At 40.5% G+C, this 9,201-nt stretch overlaps 1 long non-coding RNA gene across 1 annotated transcript; it reads left to right on the top strand.

Annotated features, from left to right (window-relative positions):
• Positions 1-1,694: 1,694 nt before the first annotated feature.
• Positions 1,695-8,427, top strand: LOC103272602. Its single transcript, XR_505128.2, has 3 exons — positions 1,695-1,777; positions 5,277-5,484; positions 8,102-8,427. It is a non-coding gene; the product is annotated as an uncharacterized LOC103272602 (long non-coding RNA).
• Positions 8,428-9,201: the final 774 nt, after the last annotated feature.

Here is a 9,201-nt window from a genome sequence, read left to right as displayed (position 1 = left end):
CGGCTACTGCACTCCAGTCTGGGCGACAGAGTGAGACTCCAACTCAAAAAAAAAAAACAACAAACAACAAAAAACAAAAAAACCAAAAACACAAACCTTAAGGCCAGAAAAAAAAGATAAACTCAATTTCATAAAAATTAGATATATACCAGTCATATGGATGGATCTGAAGTGGGAAAAAAGTAGAAAACAGGATATGATATATAGCAAATACCCTTACAAAATGAAAGACATTAACATGAACCAGCAATATATATTTTACAAGAACACATTCAAATAAAAGGATAGCCTTTAAGAGGTCTATGGAGGGGGAATGGAAGGGAAAGAAAGGAATGTATACCCAAATAAACAAATACAACCAGAGAAGGGTTGTCTGATGTTTATGTGAGTTATATATGTGTATGTTTATGTATATGCATACATACACGTATTTGAATGCACATATTTTTTTACATAAATGTCACCTTCCCTAGACTGTGAGCTCCTGAAGGCAGGAATTAGCACTCAGCACATGGTAGGTATTTATATTGATGGGATGAATAAACTAATATACATGGACTTTCTCTGCAGTAGGCATCACTGGGATATTTGTGGGAAAACATGAGATCACAGTACTCCCTGAAAATTTAAAAACTGTTCTCCTGGAATTTATCTGACCCAATGGTTACTAGACCTCTAGATTTCATGGATGAGAAGACTGAAAAAATTAAAAGTTGCATACTTTGGATCAGATAACTTACCCACCCTTTTCTAAATTCATGTATGGGCTCAAAAACCCATTATTATCATTTCACAAAAGAAAGAGCTTTTAACATCACTGGGTGATATAAATATCAGGTACTGTGGGCATTAAAAGAATCATTGGGATAGACTGAGGATATCAAAACAGGCTTCTGAGAGAAACTAATAGTTGAACAAGACCTTGAATGGTTTTTTTTTTAACATTAGAGAAATAGAAATTTTAAAGGATTGCACATTTGATGAAATAATTTAGCTGAATGAAAAATTCACTACATTCTTTCTGTTTTTCTCTCTTCTCCATGGAAACCTCATTGCAACCTGGCCCATGACCGTGAGCCAATGAACCGGTCCAACTTCGGAGAGTTAGTGTCTTAGCTCGTTCCGGTAGATCTAGAGCTCTGAGCCAAGCTTCTGACTCAAAGGAAGTTTTCTCTAACCCAACACATTACGTTCTTCTGAAAGAAGCTCCCAAGATCCTGCTAAGTCCTGGTGGAAATTCCCTCTTGTTTTGGCCAGCTCTGGGTCAGCTGGCAGATACTTAAAGAGAAAATTTCTTCTGATTCATTGAAGGGCAAGAGGTGCTTTGAACTCCGGCTGGAGAGGAACTTGAGTTTATCATATCTGTATCCCAAACCTGTTGCTATAGCACCTGAAATAAATGAGTCACAGAGGAAACACGATGGGGAATGGGGACAGGCATATGTGCAAATCAGGCGACTGGTTTCCCAGCCAGCCAACAATGATAAGCTTCCCTTCGGCTATAAACCTGGCCCAGCTGTGGGGTGTGAGCAAACCTGTGTAGAAGGAGGGAGAAAGTTTATTTCCTATTGGTGTTGAGTCCATCTGAACATTGACCTTCCTGAAGCTGTCCTTATTTGAACGTTGGCCTTCCTCAAACTGTCCTTATTTGATAAATGCAAGGTGCCAGAAGCTAAGTAACAACGTGCCGTGCATCAGCCGTCGAAAACAGCAGACCTCAGAATGAGACAGGGAACGAGAATTCTGTGCAAGAAAAGCAGCAAAGAAATATGTGCAGGTAAACAATTAGTGGAGCTCATTCCTTCATCTCCTTTGATTCACTTTGAAATGTCCCAATTCGTTCACAATTAAAAAGAGCAAATGCACCAAATAGACTTTTAGATATCGTTCATGCTTCTGACATATCCTGATGACCACGGCAGCAAAGTTGGTGACCCTGTGGCTGCTACTTATCATGCTAACAGCTACCCTGGTCACAGTGTGAAAAGTGAGGCAACCAGCAGCTCTGGGTTAACGGAAGCTCTAGAAGGACAGAATGAAACTTTTGTAAGGAAGCACAAAGAACGCAAAAGGAGACATGGGCAGGTACATGCACACACCTACCTGTGCTCATGGGCAGCCTTTCACCCTCAGAAACCTCATGGGTAGGGGCAAAGTGAAGGAAAAAGTTAAACTCAGAAGCAGAAAGATTGCACTATTGCACTATTCAGATTAGCCAATTATATTTGTAAATTCCTGCTGTATACATTGATTTTTAAAAAGGGAAGATATATATTTCCCATATTAGAAGCTTTTCTAGGACTCAAATAATGAATATAGGAACTATACACTAGTGGAGGTAAACAGCATCCTTAATAAGGAATTTATTTCTAGAAAGGCAGAGGGGGTGCTGTAGCGAAGGAAGGCATACAAAGTAACATGAACTTCGAGTCCTGAATGCCTAAACCTTCAGAGAGGCACCTCTCCTTTCCCCAACTTGTGTTTTGAAAACCAAGGATAATCTACTATAACCTAATGACCTTCTTGTTTCCATGCTCCCTTCCCTTCAATTCACCCAGTAGATCACCGCCTATTTCTCCTAAATACAAATCTAATCTGTAATGCTCACACTTCTTCTATGGTTCTCCTTTGTCCATAAATAAACTTGCTAGTTGACTCATTAGTTATTTCAAAACTCTCTTTGCTTCACAATTTTGATTCCCATTATTTTTTCCTGCTCTATATATCCCTATGCTTTAGTTAAGCTACCTGCTCACCATTGCCCAATGGCTTCTGAAGTTTCTCCCTGTAATCTCTTTGCTCCTGTTCTTCCATCCTGGTCAATGCCCACCTCCCCCGAGTTCCAGCTCTGTTGTTGAATTCTTGCCCATCTTTTTTTTTTTTTTGAGTTGGAGTCTCACTCTGTTGCCTAGACTGGAGTGCAGTGACCGCTTCCGGCCACCGCAGCCTCGACCTGCTGGGCTCCAGCGATCCTTCCGCCTCAGCCTTCCAAGTAGCCGGAATTACAGGCTTGCACTACCACACCCGGCTGATATTTTGATTTATTGTAGAGATGAGGTCTCGCTGCCCAGGCGGGTCTCGAACCCGCGGGCTCAGGCAATCCACTCACCTCAGCCTCCCAAAGGCGCGGGATTACAGGCTGAGCCACCGAGCCTGGCTCTTGCCCATCTTTTAAGGCCAATTTCAACTACTACCTTCTCCATGAAACCTTATCTGATAGCCTCAATCTGTCCCAATAGTTCTTTTAATCCCCATAATCTTATGACACTGAGCACACATCCCCTTGCATTCCATGTGAGGTGACTTTATATGTTATCTTCTCTACTAAATTTGGCTTTTTATATTTCTCTGTCTTAGCTTTTTTCTTTCTTTCGCATTTTTTAAATTGTGAAAAGCAGCACATGATTGTAAAGTACACACAACCCAAAGATACTGCTTAATAAGTGATTCCAAAAAGAACAGCAAGTAACCAGGACCCAGATCAAGAAATAAAACATTGATCCTATCTTAGAAGTCCCCATCACTTGCTCCCATCTACTCCTTTCCACTTCCTTCTACCATCTTTGCTTGCCTTAGCACCTGCCACAGATGTACAGCCTAAGGGAACGTAAACTGGATTCATTATCATCACTGGAAAAAGTGCTTAAATTCATTTCCCTACCTAATGGTGGGTCAGAAGTCTCTTCATCTATGCAAGTTGCCATATTCTTCATTTGTTATTTAAAGAGAACCTCCAGGGTGAAGAGCACTCAGCACCACGAAATCAAAGTCCTTAGCAAAGCAAGGAAAGGCACAGCTTTGCTAAGCGGTATTTTTTTCCCCCTAAACAAAGTGTATTAGAGAAAGAAGGGAGAAAAGAAACGGAGAGATGCCAGAGTTGGCATGGGTGAAAGAAACCACTGCTAAGTGATATTTTGAGCTGTCTAGAAGTTAGAGAAATAGTGGCTCCCTTTCTTACAGGGGCCTAACAAAAGCCACACAGGCACCCAATCCTTGGGAATAGTGTCAGGGAAGAGTTCAGGTTGTAACTGAGTTCTTAGCAAAGTCAGGATCCTGAGGTTGAATCTGATTTTCAGGATTTCTTAGAAGTCCCAAAATGAGAGAGTATCTGGAAGGATCCAAGGGTAATAGAACCTGGGAAGATAACAGCATCTCATGCCATCGTCTGTGACCAGTCACCTTCTCAATATTTATGTTTTATTTTTATCTCTGTATTAGAGAGGCATTATTTGTGCACAGGCTGTTAAAAACAGTTCTGAGGGAAACACGCTTCCAGCTGCTTCCTCCTGTTTTCCATCTGCTGCATTTATGCGTCTTTGTATGCATTTAACTGTTGCTTGTCGGTGTAATTGGGATTTTTTGAGGACAGGGGGAAAAAATTCCCTAAGGGTAGGTTGTGAGTTCAATTGATCTGAAAGAGATTATCTTGGTTAGTCACTAATAAACGTTAAACTTCGAAGTGGAGCGATAAAACAAGCAGCAAGTAACTTCAAGTTTTAAGAGTTAACTTGCTTCAGTCATATCTTTGTATTCCTATATTTATGCATCAGCTACTCTTTCTCCCATTTAATCTTAAATATGTAAATCCTCAATTTATCTGGAATTACTTAGTGAAAGGCTGATGTGTGAGTGTGGCAGATTATAATATTCCATCGCCACCCCTGATCCTCTTTACCTCTTATTCTTTTCATAGCAGATCAAAAAAGCTGCATGCGTGCCACAAGAATATATTATTTTAAGAGACTTGGACTTAGAAATTGATTTCCTTGATGAGAAAAAGAAAAGTCTCCTTCTGACCCAGAGGGTCACTTTATAATCCTGTCACTCGACATCAAAAAAAGCCTTTTTTTTTCTTTTAGGAGAAGATGAGAATATTTCTGAAAAGGAATTAATTTTTCAGCTACAGTAAAAACAGTGACTTGTAGACTTAGCTATTGCGAGAAGAGCGGTCCTATTCAGAACACATCTCCTGTGATTAGAACAAGCTTCTGATATGTTTTAGGGTCAGGCAGTTTTAGATGGAGATTGGAATTTTGTACCATGGGATGAAACTGATATTTTATTGATGATTTTAAGGCTTAAGCTAGAGTCTCTCTCTCTCTCTCTCTTTCTCTTTTGTGAAGGGATTTCACTGCTTTCAAATATACAATAACGACAGTTTATGAGAGCAGGCTATTCTCCTTGTGTGTGGATTTAAATTAATAGGCTATTAAACAGCACGTGATTTTCATCACCGTCTGATGGAAGTTCAACTCACACTTTTCTTTGCATTTCAGAAATGCTTGTACCTGCGACTGAATTACCTCTCCAACTAGAGCAGCGGTTCTCAATCCTGCTGCACGTTTGAACCACCAGAAGAGCTTTAGGAACCTTTGATGCCCTAGCCACACTTCTGGAAATCTTGGTCCTGGCTATCTGGGACGCAGGCCTCAGAGTGTTTAGAAGCTTCCCAAAGCAGATACGATTGACAACCACTGACTGATGGTAAATTTTGAACTACATGACATTCTGTTATTATGAAGTATCTGTTACAGAGAGCTAGCATTTGCATTACTTTTTAAAACTTGCTTACATAAAGTTATTTTTAAAATTTATAATTGATAGGTACAAAAGTTATAGTTAGACAGGAAGAATAAGTTTTGGTGTTCTTTTAAACAGTAGGGTGATTATAGCAAGTAACAATGTAGTGTATATTTCAAGATAGAGGAAAACATTTTGAATGAAATGATAAATGTTTAAGGTAATTATATGACATTTACCCTGATTTTATCATAAAGGTGTTTTTGATAAAAGATTTCTAATCTCTTTACTAATATAAAACCTCAGAGCATATATTTGAATTGTCCAAATTAACATTATAGTGTCTATCTTACTGATGGATAGAATGAGGCTAGAAAAAGCTTCTCAATTCAGAAAATATGTATGTTTTTGTGTGTGTATACTATATATACATGCATGTACATGAAAAGAAAATGTTAATATGTGATGAGGTATTAGCAAAATAGTGGAATTTAAGGTTCTTGCCAGCCCTGTAAGCTCCATTCAAAGTCAGTTCTGCTGCAGAGGCCAGAAATTCCTTCATTAGTGATTGATTTCTTAGTTTTAAGCTTATCATCACAGTTAGTTACCTTTAAAAATCATCTGATTTCTAAAGAGACACATTAAATGTATAGGATGGGAAGGAGCATGACAGATTCTTCTGGGCAAAGGGTTGTGGAGAAAGCTACCATCAAGGCCAGTCTCACAGGCGTGTGACCTGTGCCATGTGCTTTGTTTAATGCTCTGCTGTCACGATCTTGAAATTCTTTATAATAATTTTTTAACAAGGACCCTGCTGGTCCTGGAGGTGGCCTCCAAAGATAAATTGTTCAGTGCTCTCCAGTGTAGTCTCTGCCAAGGACTGAGTGAACTCAGGAAGAGTGTTCAAGAGCCATGAGACCCATGGAAGGGCTGATGTCCCTGTGGCTATAAGTAATCAGAGGCTTGGGCAAACACCACTATTTCTTTGGGCTATTAGGAGGGTGATTTGGTGTCCTCCAAGCAAGCTGGTGACAGAAGCAACGAAGCATTTTAGAAAGATAGCATTCCACAATGTCTTTTTGGAATATCACTCATTTATAAATATTGAAGCATATTTAAGTGCAAACTTTACATTAGGCACTGAACTAACCACTGGGGATATTACAGCAAGCTTCTGTGGAGTATACACTTGAGCAGTCAACTATAAAGTGCTATGGCCTGGACTACACTAGGTGCCATGGGAACACTTAACAAAGGTTACTTTGTAACACTTACAAAGGTCAGCTAGATGGGGTCCAGGAAGGCAGGATGTTCAATCTTAGGTTGAAGGATAGCTTGTAATTAGTTGTGTCAAGAGGAGGAATTAGAATGTCCTAGACAGAGGGAACAGCATGTGCAAAGGCATAGGGGCCGAGAGAGAAAACTATATGCTTTAGAAGAAATAAGAAATTCAGTGTGGCTGGAAATGCCAGGGGCAAAGGAATGTTAAGAAACCATTTGAGCCGGGCTCAGTGGCTCAGCCTGTAATTCCGCACTTTGGGAGGTTGAGGTGAGTGGATTGCTTGAACCTGAGGGTTCAAGACCCACCTGGGCAACTTGACGAGACCTCATCTCTACAATAAATCAAGAAATTAGCCGGGCGTGGTAGCGCGCGCCTGTAGTTCTAGCTACTTGGAAGGCTGAGGCAGAAGGATCGCCGGAGCCCAGCAGGTCGAGGCTGCAGTGGCCGGGAGCAGCTACTGCACTTCAGTCAGGGCGACAGAGTGAGACTCCAACTCAAAAAAAAAAGAAAGAAACCACTTTGGAGAGGTAATGGAGTTAAGACTACCAAGGAGGTTCCTAAGTCAATAAATAACATAGTTATCACCAGGCACAGTGGCTCATGCCTGTAATCTCGGCATTTTGAGAGGCTGAGGTGGGAGGGTAGCTTGCGAGTAGGAGTTCAAGACCAGCCTGGGCAACATAGCAGGATTTCGTCCCTACAAAAAGTAAAAAAATTAGCCAGGCATGGTGGTGTGTGCCTGTAGTCCCAGCTACTTGGGAGACTGGAGCCTATGGTGAGCTGTGATCAGTGAGCTGTGATCATGACACTACGTTCCAGACTGGGTGGCAGAGTGAAACCCTGTCTTTAAAAAAAAAAAAGCCATAGCCATGCTTATCATTTCAATAGACTGCTAGACCATAGAACTAAGAGCTTTGCATGTGTTGAGTCATTTCATCCTCACAACAACCTCATGGGTATGTCCAGTTGTTAGCCCCATTTTGCAAAAGAGGAAACTGAGTCTTAGATTGATTAACTTGTCCAAGGTCACACAGCTATTAAACTACAGATTTAAGATTCAAGTACAGATGTGTCTCTTCAGGTCTCAGACCTAAATCACTGTATTAGAACTTTAAGAGATTTGAACTTTAGCTTTGAGAAATGGAAAATGATTATAAGATTTTAAGCAGGCACGTGACATAAACAACTACGCATTTTAGATAGTTTTGGCTACAGCTCAGTTGTGTTCAGTGACTCTGGGGCTTATTTCATCACTGAATGAACTGTTGCTTTGTCTATCCTCCTCTGGTCTATCTTTAGGAGTCTGAAAGACACAAAGAAGCCCAAACTGACCACTGGATTTCTAATGGGAAACTTTGGATAAAGTGAGGTGGGGCAGGCCGTGGAAACTCAAGGGTAGAGTGAATTTCCCCAATTGTTTGTGGTAGTTTGACCTGTCTCGGAGAATTATCCATGTATTGTGGGTCGGTATACATAAGACAAGAAAGAAAATGATTCCAAATGGGAATTTTCATTGTGAAATTAAGTCTTTACAGCACCTCACACGATTCAATAAAAATACATAGTAAATACAAATACATAAAATAAATAAAGAAAATACAAATAAAATAAACATCTGTGTATAATTTCACCCTTCTTTGCCTTTTGCTTCCTACACAGGGTGTTTTCTACCTGGCCCTTCTTTTCCAAACCGCCTTGAGGGATTCTCCATCTACCTGCCCAACCTCCTCCCCTAGAGCTTTTTCCCAGAGGTCATCATCTTTTCTGCTCTGAGATTGTACATATCAGATGTTCTTATGTTTCACGCTTCCCAGGAAATAGCATGATTGAGTGAAAAGTGCTTTGGAGTCTGCAACAACTGAGTTTAAGTCTCAGAATCTTTGACCCCAAATCTCTCGGTAACTATTTCTTCATCTATACAAATGGCAAGTTAATATTAACTCAGAAGGTTTCTTGGGGACTAAATGAAAGTACTTGGGCTCTTGTAGGTTACCTGCTGATTTCCTTTCCTTTTTCTCCCTGAGACCTCAGTACAAGTGACTTGTCCATCTAACACTTCTCCCAAATCTCACCATCTGTCCCCATGAACCTCCCTGACCCAGACCCCTTTTATGCTCTGTGTCTTCAGCAACCATAGATCCTATGGTAATCTTTGATTTGCCAGTGGTTTACCCCTTCTGATGGGTGTTTTAGGAGCCGCCTTTGTCAGGCTCTGGAGGAGGGATGCAGAAACCAAGTCATAATTTTTTGAAACATTCCTACGGTGTCCCCTATAGGGAAGGAAAGTCACAAATGTAGCATTCATTGGCCATCAGGTAGAGAGGGCACACACACCATGTGGAGGGAATAGAATGGCATTTCACAATTAATATTAGTGAAATAATTTCCCAGATTTCCTT

Source organism: Carlito syrichta, unplaced genomic scaffold (assembly GCF_000164805.1).
Source record: "Carlito syrichta isolate Samal-C Ts95f unplaced genomic scaffold, Tarsius_syrichta-2.0.1 Scaffold312893, whole genome shotgun sequence".
NCBI lineage: Eukaryota > Metazoa > Chordata > Mammalia > Primates > Tarsiidae > Carlito > Carlito syrichta.
This window is presented reverse-complemented; position numbering and strand designations above follow the sequence as displayed.